This window comes from Lynx rufus, unplaced genomic scaffold (assembly GCF_022079265.1).
Source record: "Lynx rufus isolate CCGP_SWC_20201006 ecotype Redwood Valley unplaced genomic scaffold, mLynRuf1.p SCAF_4, whole genome shotgun sequence".
Classification (NCBI taxonomy): domain Eukaryota; kingdom Metazoa; phylum Chordata; class Mammalia; order Carnivora; family Felidae; genus Lynx; species Lynx rufus.
Window position 1 is genome coordinate 111,742,311 of NW_025814856.1, and position 18,734 is coordinate 111,761,044.

General features: G+C 36.7%; 1 protein-coding gene across 8 annotated transcripts in view; it reads left to right on the forward strand.

Moving 5' to 3' along the window:
* HDAC9 (histone deacetylase 9) overlaps positions 1-18,734 on the forward strand; it is a 742,193-nt gene that overhangs the window by 131,564 nt on the left and 591,895 nt on the right. The gene's annotated exons all lie outside the window — the stretch shown is intronic.

Consider the following 18,734-nt stretch of genomic DNA (forward strand, 5'->3'; position numbering starts at 1 on the left):
CTCTTTCTATTATGAGGTTTTATGGCCTGGGTGATGGGAGCAGGCACTATTCCTAGTCCGTGTGTATACTGGTCAGTTACCTCTAGGGTTTTCAGATGGCTCTTCCCCATACTTCAAACAGTTTACTCACACATTTTTCCTGGTACTGTGACTGGTACCGTGCTGAATATTTAGTGGAAGCCTTTTGTCAGTTTTCAGAATTCTAGCTCTGTGCAGCCTTTACCCTTGTAGCACTCCGTCCTGAAAACTGTAGCTGCTGTGTTCTCCTTGGAATCTCAGATCTGTCTCCTCATGTCTGGTAGACCATCAGACTCCTCCTGGGCTTCCTCTCCCTGTGCCATCACCTAGAAACTTTCTCAAAGCAACAAATGCAGACCATGGTAGGTCTCACCTTTTTTGCTTTCCATCCCTTAGGATTGGTATCCTTTGTTACCTTGAGTTCCGGATCATAAAAACCATTGTTTTAGTTTTGGGTTTCCTTTGTTTCAGGGTTTTAGCTTTTTCGGGCAGAAGGGTAAATTCAGTTCTTGTTACTCAGTCTAAGTTGGTACAGCACTGAAGTGGGAAGGCTTTGAAATAGGATATTCAAATTGCAGCCTCAGAGAGTAAAACTCTGGAGAATAAATCTTAGTATTTTGGTTGTTGGATAAAGCTTTATATTATTTTGTTCTTTTCAGAAAATAAAAACCTGCTCATATAAAATTATAAAAACATACAAACCAAAAATCTACAGCCACACAAACATCTAAAGTTCTCTTCAATAAATTCATGAGATAAAATTTTTGTGGGCAATCTAAAGGATTATGTAGGTGGTTCCCGAAGTCATATCCATGGATGAGTAGTTATGTTTAAAGATGATTTCACCAGGCCATAGAAGAATAAGAAAAATATAGGGAGTTTTTCATAAAACTAAATTTATTCCATTTAAAAGACTTTATTTTTGACCATGTCCTTCCTACATTTTCAGTGATGAAATTCCATGCTTTATTGAATTTATTGTGATAGCAGATGGATGGTAAGGATTTTTTTAAGTCATTATCTGTTAAAAGTACATGCAAGTTGGGGCACCTGGGTGGCTCAGTCAGTTGAGCGTCTGGCTTCAGCTCAGGTCACGATCCCACAGTTTGTGGGTTTGAGCCCTGCATCGGGTTCTGTGCTGACAGCTTGGAGCTGGGAGCCTGGAGCCTGCTTCTGATTCTGTGTCTCCCTCTCACTCTGCCCCTCCCCTACTTGCACTGTGTCTCTGTGTCTCAAAAATAAATAAATGTTAAAAAAAAAATTTTTTTTTAAAGTACATGCAAGTGGTCCATCCTTTGTTGATTCCCTATAAAATTTTTGTTCTATTTCTCTGGGTACTCCAACAGTTTGGAAAAAACTGTTTGGTATGCCCAAATAATTTTTAGCCCTACCTATTTATTGATTTATCTTTTTTACAAATATTGATTACCATAAGACTTTATGCCAAAAAGCAAGTATAGTTTCTCTTGAGCATTCTTTTTTTTTTTTTTTTTTTTTTTTTTTAGGAGAACGTGTTTTGTCCTGTACAACTCGTAGAATCTTTGTGGACAGTGGAACATAATCTGAATAGCCTATTTGGGTCATCTTTATATTTCCTTCTTTTCTTTACCCCACAGCAGCTATGCAACTCAATTTTTTCCTCGGTAGTTACAAATGTTATTTGAAAACTGATGATTGATTTTGATTGTTTCCCAATATTGTTTCTCTTAATTGTATTACCAGAAAACAGGAATTGACTTGGTCCCTTCCCTTTTTGTTATGAACATATGGCCAGTGTATTAGTCAGGGTTCTCCAGAAAAACAGAACCAATAGGAGATCAATTGATCGATTGACATATCAATTGATATATCTATCTATATATAGATAGATATATTTGGACTTTCTTGTCCTGAATCTGCAATCTGTTGTTTGAGATGTAATACTGCACACTGAATTATAAAAATAAAAAGTAAAATTATATTTCAAATAAAACTGAATACTTTATATATATATATATATATATATATATATATATATATGTATAGTATTGTATATGTACATAGAAAGAGATTGATTTATTCTAGGAATTGGCATACATGGTTATGGAGGCTGGAAAGGCCCATGAACTACTGTCTGAAAGCTGGAGAACCAGGAAAACCGGTGGTGTAATTCAGTCTGAGTCTGAAAAATTAAGAATGGGCAGGCCATTGGTGCAAGTTCTGATCTGAATCATAACGCCTGAGAACCAGGATGCCTAAGGGCGGGAAAAAATGGGTGCCCCAGCTGAAGCTAAAAAGAACAAATTCACCCTTCCTCTACATTTTTGTTCTGTTCAGGCTCTCAAAGGATTGAATACTGCCCATGTGTCAATGAGGGAGCATCCTTTATTGAGTCTACTGATTCAAATACTAACCTATTCCAGAAATACCCTCATAGACATACCCAGAAGTAATGTTTTACCAACAGTCTAGACATCTCTTAGCCCAGTCAAGTAGACACATAAAACTAATCCTCAAAGCCAGTGAGAAAAATACCTTTTCAATGATGATATTGATAATGATAATAATATTTCAATCAGAATACTACTAATAAACACAATGTCAATTATTGATGTTCTAAGAAATACATTATATCATTCAAAATTTACAACTCTGTATGTTGGTTATCACTATTCTTATTTTACAAGTAAAGAAAGTAAATCTTAAAGAAGGTAAGTAATTGCTCACAATGTCACTACTAAGGGAAAGCTATACACAAGACTCAGGTCTGTGTTGGGCAAAGACCATGCACCCCTGACTCCAAGTGAGGAGATGATTCTTAGTGTTTTCAAAATTGTGGCAACATGTTCCTCTGCAGACACTACTCAGAATCTCCAGAGGGGCAAACAACTCTGTTCTATGCACTATTTGTTTCTCCCATTATTATACAGAGGAGAATGCTGCTAATGATAAATTATACTCTGTTGTTGAAATAAGCCTTTTAAACCTTTGAAGAGGGTTGGAAACCTATGTTTTGTTTTTAAATAAATCTTTTCTTCTGCTAAGATCTCCTAAAAATATTTCCATTTTTATAAAAATGTTCTGGTTTCTTTATGAAAATAGCTGTAAGGATATGTCACTGGGTAGGTTCATTAAAAATTACAAGCATACACCATTACTGTGAAAAGTTTCTGCAGCCTGTTTCCTGCGCTTGGGAAAGGGTGTAGCTTTCCAGGGATGGCTGCCCATGAATCCTGGAAGCCTGCACCTGCAGATTCCAGCCTCAGGCACAGGCACAGTGAGAACAGCCCCCATTTTGTAAAAGCGAAAAGATCTGCTGTTCTACAGAAATATTTGGGGCAGAGAAGTGGACCTCAATGAAATAAACAAAACCTATAAACCACTGAGATTAGGTAAATTGCCAGAGTTGTTTGGGAGGCCAGGCAGGAACAAACATTCTCTTCCTAAATGTAGTTTTCCCTGCACTTGAGACAAGCACACTATCTGATTACCCAGGATGATTTATTTATCTTTCTAGACTGTTGACATGAAGTCTGAATTTCAGGCCCAGGAATAGGTGTACTTCCTGTAGTTATTTTGTTTGCAGAAATCAATGATTTCTGTCGTGTTACTTTTTGTGATTGCTGGAGCTAACTATATCCATTTAGTATGCTCATGTCATCTGTAATGGTAAAGTCTTTGTAAGTCACTCTGGGTTTGAAGTATAGGTGCTGGTATGATAATCTACAACATACAGAGTTCTTGCTCTTTTTATGGTTTTAGCTACAACCTTGTATTAGTGACATCAAAGTTTCTTCCTTAAAAAACATTTTTTTAATGTTTATTTATTTTTGAGAAAGACAGAGCATGAGTGGGGGAGGGGCAGAGAGAGAGGAGATTCAGAATGTGACGCAGGCTCCAGGCTCTGAGCTGTCAGCACATATCCTGATGCGGGACTCGAACCCACAAATTGAGAGATCATGACCTGAGCCAAAGTTGGACTCTTAACCAACTGAGCCACCCAGGTGCCCCCAAAGTTTCTTCTTGATAGAGATTTTTAGTACTAAAAACTCATAAAATTTATTCTGCCAAGTAAATAAGCTTTTTTGAAAGCATCCATTCATTTGTTTAGGCATTGACCTCCCAGATTTTATAAAATACCTAGTCTCTGACAGATATTCTCATGGATCTTAAGGACTTCAGTGGTGAAAAAGATAAGATTTCTCCTCTTATAATGGCACCTGGGTGGCTCAGTCAGTTGAGCCTCAGACTCTTGATTTCACCTCAGGTCATGATCTTTCCTTTTGGGAGACCCAGCCCTGGGTGGGGCTCGTGCTGGCAGTGCAGAGCCTGTTTGCAATTCTCTCTCTCTCCCTCTGCCCCTCCCCCTCTGGTGCACTTGTTTGCACATGTGCTTTCTCAAAATAAATAAATAAACTGGAAAAAAAAGATTTCTCTTCTTATAGAACTCATGTTTTAGCTGAGGGCTGGATAAAATGAGCAAGAAAATATAGTAATACTTCTTTGGAGAAATTAAAGCAAATTAAGTAATCAGGAGTGCTTGGAAGCCTGCTTTATAAATAGGGCAAGGATAAGCCTTCCAAGGAGGTATCACTTAAACTGATATCTGAATGAGAAACAGCCTGCTATACAAAGATCTGATAGAAGAGCATTCCAGGCAGAGATGACAACTAATGCAAAGATATCATTATAACCTGGACATGGCTAGACACCCATTATGTCACCTTAACTTGCTAACCTGATTTGCACTTACTTTTACTATTCAAAATTTCTTCTGTACTCTGTGCCATTCTGCTTTACCCTTCAAGTTTGTGTATTCTTTTTTTTTTTTCTCTTTCTAAAAATGTTCATTTATTTTGAGAGAGAGAGAGAGAGTATGAGTAGGGGAGGGAGGGTCAGAGAGAGACAGAGAGAGAATCCCAAGCAGGCTCTGTGCTATTAGGCCAGTGCCTGGTGTGGGGCTCTATTCAGCGAACCATGAGGTCATGACCTGAGCCCAAATCAAGAGTTGGTGCTTAACTGACTGAGCCACCCAGGTGCCCCAAGTATGTGTATTCTTTTTCTTTTTTTTAATGTTTATTTATTTTTGAGAGACACCGAGAAAGGGAGACAGAGAATCCCACGCAGGTTCTGCACTGTCAGCGCAGAGCCCAATGTGGGGCTCAAAACTCACAAATTGTGAGATCATGACCGGAGCTGAAATCAAGAGTCAATGCTTAACTGACTGAGCCACCCAGGAGTCCCAAGTTTGTGTATTCTTAATTAAAACTATCTTGTTAGCAGAGTGTAGGAATATTATTGTTTTAGCTAATTGATTCTTTAGTGTTTTCAGGAAATGACTCCACACTTAAAATATTTTTACAAAATGGCGCCTGGGTGGCTAGTTGGTTGAACTGCTGACTCTTGATTTCAGCTCATGTTGTGATTCCAGGGTTGTGGGATTGAGCCCTGCATTGGGCTCTGTCCTGAGTGTGGAGCCTTCTTAAGATTCTCTCTCCCTCCTTCTGCCCCTCTCCCCTGCTTGTGCTCTCTCTCTAAAATAATAATAATTGTTATTATAATTTTATAAAATGAATTAGCTTAAGAGTGGTTACTTTATAAACAGGTACATTTCAAAACAATTCTCCCCAAATTTTCATCTCAAAGCTTACTTTAAAATTAGCAAATATAACATCTCTTAAAAACACAAAGAAAGAAAAGTATAGTTCTTTTTATGTCTGAAAAGATGAAGGGAACTTTTTTTCCAAATGAGGTAACTTTGAAGCTGGGAGACAGATTCACATGTTCATAACGTGAAACTTCCAGGGCATAATTTCCTAAATTATTTCTTTCACTGCTCTCTTGGTAGCTCAGTGTCATGGATGAGTGAGCTTACCTCACAAGTAAGCAGTTAGCTCCCCAAGAACAGACTCTTAACCTTAGCTCGCCACGTGATTAGGCTCAGGGTGAATGCACAAGATTAATGAGGGCCCTGAGTGAAAACAGTCTCTTGTAAGGACAGCACTAAATCTTGAAAGTCTGGTTGTTATTGTTTGTGGAGGCTGAGCCTTGGACCAACCCCAGAAGGGATCTGGTGATGGTCTCTCCTGGTCTGGGTATATCTTTAATGCCTTGACCCTGTTTTTCTGTGACTGGCATAATGTCATTCTCTGTTGTAATCTATTTTTAGGAGCCACTGCATATTCGTGCATTTTCTCACTGTGTCTAAATGTAGATCTTTTCATTCTACTTTTACTCTGCTTACTTTCCCAGATGATGGAAAGAGGACACAATCTCACATCTGGAAGAAGATGCTTTAATTCTAGTATTTTCTCTCTCCAAGTACACTAAAGATTTTTTATTTTCCTAGGGTTAATCTAGCAGATAGTAAAATGGTGAGAAACAGTCTGTAAACTCTTCTTATTCTCTTCAGTTTCCCCCATCTAATCATTTTTTGTAATCCTGTATCATTTTATTTCTAAAAACATATGGGGCAGTGATCTCTGGGGAGAAAGGTTAGAAAGGAGTAGCCATTGGCAACTAACAGATTTAATATTGGCAGGTGAGATAACCTGGTTGGAGAATATATGTGCAAATTATAAATAGATTATAAACGAAGACTTATACACATGAGGAAAATCTGAATCAACTCCGCTCTGCCCAGTTTCTGTCAATTGACTACTAGCAGTGGTCTCCAAAGAGCACTCTAATAGGCAAGAATGAGGCATTGATTTTATAAAACAGAATCTTCAAAGGAGGGAGAAACCAAGCCTGTGGGGAAAGAAAGCAGAAGTCTGGCAATAGGTCATGGGAAAGGAAGGAATCACTGTGGGGTTTGGACTTGGAGAGAGAAAGAAGTAGCAGCAGGCTACAGACCAACCTGTCATTAGTGTTTAGGAAAAAAAAAAAAAAAGAAAGAAAGAAAAAGAGGAAAGAAAGAAAGAAAAGAAAGAGAAAAAGAAAAAAAAAAGCTGCCACTAGCCTCAAAAGGGTTGGGTTGAAGGTTGTTTTTTCCTCTCTAGACTCATTTCCTATCTGAATTTATGTTAATAATTCCACTGCTTCTTCCCAGCCCTGAGTTTGAGGAGGGAGGGGGTTAGGTCTTAAAACTTCCAATCTAATAGTCCTGCGTATGCCCCCAAAGAGTAATGTGGAAAGGTTTCTACTGAGCTAATAGCTGCAAAGACATCAGTTTTCTATCAAAAGTCACTTTATAGCAGACTGCTAATGGGTAATTGAGATACACTTTACTAAAATTATAACAGGTTTAAACTAGTGGATTTTATTAATACTTATTTTTTTACAATCCTATTACCTAGAGCACTACAGTTTATACAGAACAGGTATCTTTTGTTTTTATTAAAAAAATAAATTGATTATTTTTATGAATGTTTAGAACTTAGCTTTATATGCCTTTGCTGAGTGAAAACGTCAACAGATAATTTCTGATTTTTTTTCTTTTTTGGATATATGTATATGTCTATATCTCTGTATCTGTATCTCTGTATCTATCTAGTTTAAAGTTTAACTCTTTTAGAAACTAAAAGAGTTTCTAAAACAGTAATCCTAATTTATTACTTTTCTTACAATATTGAGAGAGTTTTGTTTCTAGGGCCTAGATGTCCCTTTAGAAGAAAGCTTTATTTATAAGATATTACGAGATGCTTAAAGAGGTAACTTAAAGGAACAGATTTAATTGACCACTATTTTTATTTTCCCTTTATGTATAGCAAATTACTCTAAACTATGGTGACTTAAAGTACCACCAATTATTTGCTCATGGTTCTGCATTTTATTTTTTAACTTTTTTAAATATGTATTTATTTTTGAGAGAGAGAGACAGTGTGAGCAGGGGAGGGACAGAGAAAGAGGGAGACACAGAATCTGAAGCAGGCTCCAGGCTGTGACCTGTCAGCACAGAGCCTGATGTGGGGCTGGAACTCACAAACCATGGGATCATGTCCTGAGCAGAAGTCTGACCCTTAACCAACTGAGCCACCCATGCGCCCCATGGTTCTGCATTTTAGACAGTACTTGGCAGGATGGCTTATCTCTGCTCTCGTGGCATTCAGCTGGGGCTGAGGATGTCAAATCTAAAATGGCCTCTCATTCTCCAGAAGCTCTTTTCCACATGGCCTCCTTTCCTTCATAGTCCCAAGCTTTTTACATGGAGGCTGGATCTCAAGGGACTGAAAGCCAAAGGTACTACATGTCTTAAAGCCTGGAAGTGTTTAACAGCCTTGCTGAGAACTAACATAGTACTACTCACACCACATTTTATGAGCCAAAGCAAGTCACAAGGCCAACCCAGATTCAAGGGAAGGGGGAAGGGACTCTATCTCTTGTTGGGAGGAACTGTGTACATTTACAAGGAGGGAAGGAATTGGGCAACACATTTGGAGACTATCTAGTGCAAAGAAGGTATAAATATATCCTTGAATAGAATGAGAAAACTCCTTAATTGGGGCACCTGGCAGGTTCAGTCAGTAGAGCATGTGACTCTTAACCTCAGATTTGTGAGTTCGAGCCCCATGATGGGCATACGGCGTATTTTAAAAAAATAATTGATTTTTTAAAAAAGAAAACTCCTTAATTTTGAAGGCCTTTTTGATGTTTTATTTATTTTTGAGTGAGAGAGAGAGACAGAACATGAGCAGAGGAAGGGCAGAGAGAGAGAGGGAGACAGAATCCAAAGCAGGCTCCAGGCTCTGAGCTGTCAGCACAGACCCTGACACAGGGCTTGAACTCACAAACTGCGAGATCACGACATGAGCCGAAGTCAGATGCTTAACTGACTGAGCCACCCAGGACATCCGAAGGTCTTTCTGTTACATACTACTTATAAATAGCATACTGTAATTTTTGTCTTCACTCTTAATCTCACAATATGAGCTTGTAATTCCTTGTTTGGAATTATGGCATTCCACATTATTGTCTTTAATGTAACAAAAAGTTGAACTTCTCACCTAAGTCAGACAGTTTCCAAATGTTTGCTCTTATTAACTCGACAATCTACTGAGTTCTTTTTTAAAACATCCCTTTCACCATGGTATAAGTGAAAAGAATGTGGAAGTAGATGGATTTGGGCTCAAATACCAATCCCACCTCATATTGATTGTGTACATTTCAGCATGTTATTTGAATTCTTTGGGTCTTATTTTCCTCATTTGGGTAATGAGAATAATTATATCTACCTCATCAGGTTGGTATGAAGATTAAGTAATTATATAAATTACATAACAGTCATGGGATGTAGGAGATTTCCCCTCTCCCTACTTTCCTTCAATATAGTAATTAACTTTCCTGTATAAAAATTGTTTTTTAATATTTTGAGGAAATAGGGCCTTCCTTCACTTTGAATTTGATTATTTTAGTCACATTTTATAATAGTAAGAGTAATAATATTTTCTTTAAATATTTGAGGGACAAAATAAGTAGAAAAATTAAAAGTTTGATATAAAATTTAGAGGTTTTATCCTTTTATATTTATTGATAAATAGTGTTTATGTGGAAATTTCATTTGTCAAACTTGTTTTTCTTATCCTGTATAATGACAACATTCCTCAGAAGAAGAAGGTGTTTGGCATTATTTCTATTCTGCCTTTATAGATATTGCATGATTATATTGCTTTTACCACAAGGTCTTCAAAAAAAAAATCTAAGGGGTATTCATTAGCCTTTAGTAGTTAAATGAAGCAATAGCAATGATAATGATCTATTTTATGATAATTTAATTAAGGTTTTATTGTGTATTCAAATTACTTAGGAAAGTCTTGTGAAAATAATTTTATTACTCATCTTTTTTTTTTTTTTTTGGTCATAAAATACTCTTCAGAAAGTTAAACCTTTGCTTTTAGTAAAATTATTTGGTCATGACTTTGTAGACAGCTTGAAGAATTGTGTTCAAGTAAATGTTAAAAATGTTTAAAAATACAAAATTATTAACAAAATTGTTTCAGAAAATTTTTGTTCAAGCAAATGTAGAAATAGTTGTAAAATGACAGTTTGCATCTGAGATGTATCACAACTCTGTTGTGAAAGTTGGATCAGAGCTAAGATTATTCAGCAGGGATTTGACTCACCACGAGAGAGAAATACACAGCCAAAGGTGGTGTGACAGATCCCCATTCACAGCTGAGTGGGAAGGTGACACGTGTTGGGGAGAGAGCTGCTTTCTGATGTTCCTCAGATAAAGCTTGTCAACTAAATTGAATTTTGTGTTTTCACAGTATCAGACCGGATGACTTCTGTGGCCTATTTTAACATTTGATTAAGTTTTACTCATGGCTCCATAGGAGATCTTCCTTTTCCAGTCAGTACTAAATTATTGGTGCTTTTGCAGGAAGCAGAAAGCACCAGGTAGGTTGTGACTCTGAAGGGTTAACATTTTAATACTCATTCTATATTGCATCTATAGAAAATAGTGAGAGAAAGTTTTTCCCTGGCAAGCTTCATCAAGGTTTGGACTCTTTCTGGAATAAACTCTTAAGTGTCTCTAACACTATCCTTGTGATCATAGGTAAATAGATGGAATCATCATGCCTTATAACAGGTCCATTTTGTACTTAAGTAATTATATCCCCTTGTAATGAATTCAAGTCAACTTGCCTTCTACCAAGCCAGCATATATTTTTCAACTTTGATAAGAGAAATACTTTTTCATTTTGCTAGCTCTCAGTGGGGAATAGACCCCATTTGTATTAGCTCAGTGATACGTGGACACACAATTGCAGACTTGAAAACTCACTATTTGCACTTGATTTTTGGTATTAACACATGTGTAATATTTCTTTTGAATAAGCCAGGCATAATTATGAGCCACATGTGACTAAATCAGGTAATTTCAGGGAAGTGATTGGTATACATGAAGAGCTTTAGAAATGTCAGTACTTTATATTTATTATTTTTTGTTCGTGGGAAACTCTGAAGGCAGCTGCTCTGCAAAAGTCATTTGTCACTCTCCAAGTGAGCTTCCGTATCAGTGGCAGCATTTACACAAATGCTAATACAGCTTTTAAATCTTAGTGAGAGGCATAGAATCTCAATATTTTACTAATGCACAGTGACAGTGGTACTTAATATGAAACAGCAATTTTTAAATCCAGGTTTAGCTATATAATTAACAATTGAATTATTGCAAATTTATTTACAAACATTAGGGGCATTGGATTACCATTTTTAGACCATAATTTATTTGACATATGAACACCCTGAAAGGAAATGTGAATTTTTCATTCAGCATCTTCAAAGAGTATAAAATGACTACCTCAGGCTTATAATAACCAAAAAGTATAGTCACACTCATATACACAATCTCAGAATTGCTTTTATTTACCGCTCTCATCCTTATTTCAAGGCTGGTTGTATACTTTATGAATCCACAAATGATTGCCTTTATTGAAAGGTTTCTGTTATTCAAGATGACTTATAAAGTTTACTCAATCTTCCCTAGCAAGGGAAACAGGAAATTCCAGAGAACACTAGACTCAGCAAACCTATAAAATCTGAGAAAGCAGACCATTATTTCTGGAGACATTTCACATAACACTTTGGGAAGCAATGACTAATTAGTTTTTGGTCTTAACAATAGCACTTTCAGGGGCTTTTTTTCCCCCCTTTCCCTTTTATAGCTTTCATATTAGGAAAAGAAGGAATGTAGCTCCGAATGATGAAATATTGGCAACGTATGCACTTGCTTCTCTGTAGGAGCTCAACGCTTTGATCCTTACAATTACCTCCGTTGCCTGGCTGGTATTAACCGGCTGGGAGAGTAACAACCAATTGTTGCAGGCACGACAACATCCTAAGACGCTTTGCCTGTAATAACTATTTCAAATTGAAGGCTCTGTTCTATTCCTGAATTCCTCTTGTAGTAAATTAAGCCCTTAAAGGAACATAGGTGCTCGCTCATGCCTAGAGCCTCATCTTTTCCAGGGAAGTACCTCGACTTACCACCCAGCTGCAGCTGCCAGTGAATACTTAATCGTTAAGCAGGGGTAAAACTTATTCTACATCCTCTAAGTGTAAATATTTGCATGTTAAATCTCCTTTTCTCATTTCTTTTTTCTTTCCTTCCTTATCTTTTAAATTATTCATTCATTCATTCTTTCATTTGAGAATTTCACTTTCCTATATCTGTCTTTTTTTTTTTAATTTTTAAAAAATGTATTTATTATTTGAGTGAGAAAAAAATGTATTTATTATTTGAATGTGCAGGGGAGGGGCAGAGAGAGGGAGAGAGAGAATCCCAAGCAAGTGTGGCACTGTTAGCTTGGAGCCGGAAACCGGGCTCTCTCTCACAACTGTGAGATCATGACCTGAGCGGAAACCAAGAGTCTTAACCAACTGAACCACCCAGGTGCGCCTTCTATACCCATCTTAACTTGGGCAATCTGCCTTGACTCTTTTTCCCTCCTGTTCCACAACCAGTCTACCTGTCAGTAGTGAATCCTATTCACTCCACCTCTACTGAAATCCCGCTGATCTTGGCCTCCGCTGTGGCTCTTGGATTATTGTAGTAGTCTCCTCATTGATCTTGCTTCTGCTCCAAATTCCGTGACCTCCAACCTGCCCCGGTTTATTCTAAAACCAGCAGCCCCAGTGAGCTGTTAGAAGTTATACTATGTCTCACCTTTGCTCAGAACCTTCTAGTAGTTTCTCATCACTCTCAGAGTAAAAGCAGATATGCTTCCCTCGCTCTCATTCATCTGCCACCAGCTCCTCACACTCTGACGTCTGTGCTGTACTGTCAACATGCCCAACATACCCTGAATTTGGTGTTTTTACTTGCTGCTCCCCTCATTAGACACATAGATCATCTCTCCCAGATACCTGCGTCAGTCTTCAGATCTAGGCTCAATTGTCGCCTTCTCAGAGAGGTCTTTCCTGACCACTCTGTCTAAAATAGCAATCCCACCTACCTGCCCCCTATCCTGCCCCACCCCAAATTGCCTTTCCCCTTACCCTGCTTTCTTCACAGCTCTTATCACCAACCAGCGGGGTGTGTCTTTATTTAGCTGTTTGTAGTCTCTTGCCCCTCATTAGGGTATACATTTCATGGAGACAGATACTTTGTTTTGGAACTGCTGTATCTCCTGTGTCTAGAACAATGCCTGCCATGAAGTAGGGACTCAATAAATACTTCCTATTTGTTGAATGGAAAAAAGGAATAATAATTAATAAGAATTTGTTTTCTCCTTTTCATCTTTCCTTTGTCTTATGTCTCCCACTACCACCTTCCTTAATTCAGGGGAGTGCCTATGTCTCAAGAATACATTTTGTTTCTCTTTAATTATAAATATGTTACCCATGTTTTCATGTTTATAGAAAACTTACTTTCCATTGGATGCTGGTGCTTCTTTTCATGTTTTCAGATGCAGATAGCCCATGAAAGTTTGATTTGTGAGTGTGTGTGTGTGTGTGTGTGTGTGTGTGTGTTTAAACTTGTCTTTCCAATGTAATATTTGCAATAAAAACAAAGGGAGTTACAGATTATGTCTTTGATACAACTTTCCCATATTGGTGCAGGTAATTCAAGAATTAATGCAAATACAAACTTGTAGAGACAAATTCAAAACTTCTCTGAAGCAAATCATGGAATTCCTATGCTATTCAGATGCATTTGCAATTGAGTCTGAGAACTAACATCAAATATAAACTCTTCTCAATAGATTAGATTTCCCTCTTGATTATGTTTTCACTATTAATGGAAATGTTGAAAGAATTATTTCAACTGCATGCAAGTAAAATTTCCTGAGGGACTACCACAAAATAATATTGATAATTTATGAAAACTACTGAGGTGTTAGGAATTGCTATAGGCTTTTCATTCATTAGTTAATTTTAATATTAAATTTGTAACAGTCCTATAATCTAAACACTATCATCCTTATTTCACATCCTTTTTTTTTTTTTTTCAATTTTAGGAAACTGAGGCTTCCAAGTGATTAGTTTGTCAAAGACCACAGGCCCAGGGCCAGGAATGCCAAAGCTAGATGTTGACCGAATCTGGATTTAGAGTTTATACTTATCTTCCTAAACTAGTGTTTCTCAAACTTGTGGATCACAACCTACACTAAGACAATAATTTCAAATTATGATTACTTGCCCACATATGTATAATTGAAACTTCAGTTTCATGATATAATACCCTCACCATACGTAGTGCACTCTGATACGTTCTATTCTAGCCTAGACTAACCTTGGCTTACCATGCCATGCCAATCTTCTTTTCTCTCCTCTCCTCTTCCATCTCCTCTCCATTTCTCCTCTGCTCTACTCCTCTCCTCTCCTCTCCTCTCCGCTATTCCCTGCCCCTCTTTTCCCCTCTCATCTCATCTCATCTCATCTCATCTCATCTCATCCCATCCTGTCCCACAATCCACTATTTGGCTTTATGACACACATACTATTTTAGAAACTGTTTCTATTATACATAAAGCACTGTGGACACAAATTATAACAAAATCAGACCTTAAGGAACCTCACACAAAATGCTATATTAAATGTCAAAGTCTGACTTTGTTACTTCTTTGAGGTCACAAAAGTGGGAGAGATTCCTTGGATACTTATGTTTTCAAGAGCCCCACCCTGATGAAGCCATGAGAACTAGGAAAATGGCCCCCATGATATGGTCATACCATGTCTATGGAGTCTTTCCATTTATTTCTTCCTAATCTATGACACCTATTTGGATACCTAATCAAAAGCTGCCATGCTTTGGGGACCTGGGTGACTCAGTCAGTTAAGCGTCCAAATTCAGCTCAGGTCATGATCTCATGGTTTGTGAGTTCAAGCCCCACGTTGGGCTGTATGCTGACAGCTCAAATCCTAGAGCCTGTTTCAGATTCTGTGTCTCCCTCTTGTGCTCTGTCTCTCTCTGTCTCTCAAAGGTAAATAAACATTTTTTAAAAAGCCGCAATTCTTTAATTTTGTGGATATTTTTAATACATCTGTGTTATATCCCCATTAACACTGTCAACTCCAAATCAAGGAAGGACCAAATAAGATAGTAGATATAAATTGGCTTTGAAAACAGAGGGCTTAAATTCATGTAATAAGTCTTTGATGATGTATGTATCATTGCTGCTAATATTCTTCTTCTTTTATACCCCTATCATGACTTAAAAAGTAACCATTAAAAAATTGCTGTATTAAAGAGTGAGGGAATTACTGCTTTCAATACTGTATAATATTGCAATAGTGAATATGACTGTGAATTACATATCTCTTTATACTTCAGCATTAATTTCTTTATTATGAGAAAAATATTCAGCTTTTCAACAAGCATTTATTGAGAATTTGGTATATATAGGAATAACAGTATGCTAGAAGAGCACCATTGCCTACATCATAAAGTCAGAATTCCTTAGTGTGTCCTTTTTACCTCCTCATCCTCACCTCCTACATAGTCCTCCTCACATTCTCTGTGGACTTGTGCTATTTGAAGGGTCCTGAATAAAACATGTATCCATGCCTTCATGTGTTAGCTTAGCTGTTTAGCCCCATTTGTCTGCCAAATCTTATCGTGTCTTTCAAAATCCCTTTCAGTTGTTGCCTCCTTTCTCCAAGAGAGAGTCAAGCTTACATCCATCTATCCCTCTATTCATTCAACACATGCCTATGGAGCACATATTAGGCACCAGCTCTAAGCGAGGCAAGGGTGTTATCCAGTGAATATGGCAGATTCTCTGCCCTTGGGAAGAGTTTCCTTTTTTTTTTCTTTTTCTTTTTTTAATGTTTATTTATTTTTGAGAGACAGAGACAGAGCATGAATGGGGGAGGAGCAAAGAGAGAGAGAGAGAGAGAGGTAGAAACCAAAGCAGGCTCCAGGCTCTGAGCTGTCAACACAGAGCCTGACGCAGGACTCAAACCCACGAACTGTGAGATCATAACCTGAGCAGAAGTCTGGACGCTTACCAACAGAGCCACCCAGGCACCCAGGGAAGGAATTCCTTCTTGCTATTTGTACCTACTGCCAGCTCCCTTGCCAATTTCTCTGTTGAGTAGAACCATGTTGTTGTGTAAACATTATACCTATCTGTTTTTTTGATAGATTGTGAACTCTCATGAGGACATATATTTTAACTTATTTATCTTCGGATTTCTGGGGCCTAGTATGAAGCTTTGCACATGGCTGATACTCAATAAATGCTGAATTAATGAATGGAGAAACATAGGGTTTTCATCACAAGCCTGGTAGTGCAAGCTATTCCCAGTCTCTCAGATTTGGACCCTTTGTTAAAGCATTTTTATGTGCTTCTGTTTACATCTTCACCTGGAATTAGGAATAATGTTACTTTTTCACCTACTGAGCACTGAGTCTGAAACTTGTATGTTCAATTTGTGTGCTTGAAATGTCTGGAAAGAAGGGTTATGTTATACACAGGGTTAAAGTCAGTGGTTTTATAGACTATATAAACTAGGCTTAAATAAATAATATTTGTATTATACTAACTAGTACTAATTTAATGTATTACTATATACATTATTAGTATTAATGTCCACATTACACAATGTATTAGTATATACATGAATACTAATACATTACACTAGTATAATGTTTTAGTACTATATATGTAATAGTACTAATAGTAATAAATGCACAATACTTCTGTTGATGGCTCTTACTTTTTGGACAATATTGACGTGATATATGAAAAAATACAAGTTTTATAAGATCTCTTATTGCTAATGTCTTAAGTGTTCTTGTTCAACTGAAATTTGATTGAAATTATATTTTTGAGGTGATTTCTACTTCAAATAAAATTGTGCAAAGATTATTTTTTGGTCAGCTATTTCAAATGATTAGATAAGGAATCTTAATGGGAAAATTCTGCAGTTGTTGAAAGTTGGTATAATCCTGCTAGAAACTCTTGTGAATAATGGTATGGTAAATGGGAAAAAAATTCCTCATTCCATTCTTTTTTCATTAAAAAAATTCATTTTTGGTTGTTTTGTTTTCTCACTAACTTCAAGATTGGCAAATCTTTAGGAATCCATCTGTCTTCATGATTTTAAGTTGCAGGATTGTCATGTGGGTCTATTTGATGTCTCACATACACAACAAAGACTTCATTTAACTTCTTCACCAGGAAAAGAATGTAAGACATTTAACATCTGCTAAGAGTGGCTATACCTGTTAAGTTATAAATTCTCAAGATTATATTTTGGTACAAATTTTGCATTTGCCAAATGAAGCTTTGTTTTAATATATAGTCTATAGCTCCAGATTATCCTTGTGTTAGCAGTAGCCAGATAATGAGATGGAGATAGTGGCATATCATTGTTTACTTATTGAGGCGAGACAAATGGGTAAGGAATAGATTTGTTATGACAGAAATAATAAACATGCTGGTCCTGAAGTCCATACTCTAGTTCATATCACTTATTGATGAACAAATCTAACTATACTAATTCCACTTACATGCATATTATTAGCTAATGATTCTCTTTAGGATGATGCTAATGTGAGGCAAGAGGGGTTTCTAAGGCTCTCTTTCAGTGGAACTGGAGGTTTTATTGATTAGCTAAAACTCTGTAACTCTCCTCCTAGCACTGGCAATCCAGTATCACGTTTTTTGAGCTGATTTTAATTAAAATTGATTTTAGACTCAATTTCACTTCTTCTGAAGCTAAAATGATCTGTGGAAAGTAGCCTTTTATGTGTGAGAGTAAAAGAAGAATTTTAAAAGAGTGTATGGTTATGTGTGTGGTATGTGTGCATGTTTATATATGTATAATATATTCAAGAACCTTGAAATAAAGCCTGCCAAAAATATCATACGGCTTTTTTGTTACTGTAGTTTGTTTGAGCTCTAGCCAGAGAAACTTCAGCCAACTAAAGTCAGACTCTCAGAATCACCACTGTGTACCTATGTGACCATGGACAAGTCATTTAAACCCTTTGAGTCTCTATGTGCTAATCTGTAATCTGTTGTTGTTTTTTTAATCCCTACCACCAAAGTATACACTTCAGAAGGCGTAAAGAAAAAGATTGCAAAAAGAAAAAGATGGTAAATTTTGCATATTGTAGACTGACAGATAATATATGTAACATATATATTAGATGCTGGGTAAGTATGTAAATATGTATCATAAAAATATAAATTATATATGAAGTGTTCTTATAGATTACCAGACAAACTCAGTATTAACATGGACAAGGGATATGGAAACACAATTCATAGGACAAATGCAAATGACTAATAAATATACAACATATGCTTAATAAGAAAAATTAATATGTTACCTTTGTTCACCCTGAGCATTGGTAAAAATTTTTGAAAGATTGGTGTCACCGTGTTGGTAGTGGTATGGGAAAATGGGCATTCAGATATATTATTGGAAACATTTTGGGCACCAATTTGTCATTTCAAAATTTTCAATATAATACTGTGCAAGCAATTTAGCTTTTCAGAATTAATTATTATATGGAAATATTTATACTTTTGTTCAAACTCATGCATATAGGCTTTTTATTTATATTCACAAAACAATTGGAGAATGGTTAAATTATGATATATCCATACATTGGAATGGGATAAAGACATATATCTAGACATGGAAAGGTCTAAGACAGGTTGCAGAAATGAAAAGAAAATATATGCTATATATATGTGATGTGTGTGTTTGTGTGTGTGTGTGTGTGTGTGTGTATACACACACATACATACATATGTACATATGAGTGTCTGGAAGAATACACAGCAAACTCTTAACAGTTGTTAGTCCTGGAATACTGAGTTACTTATACTTTT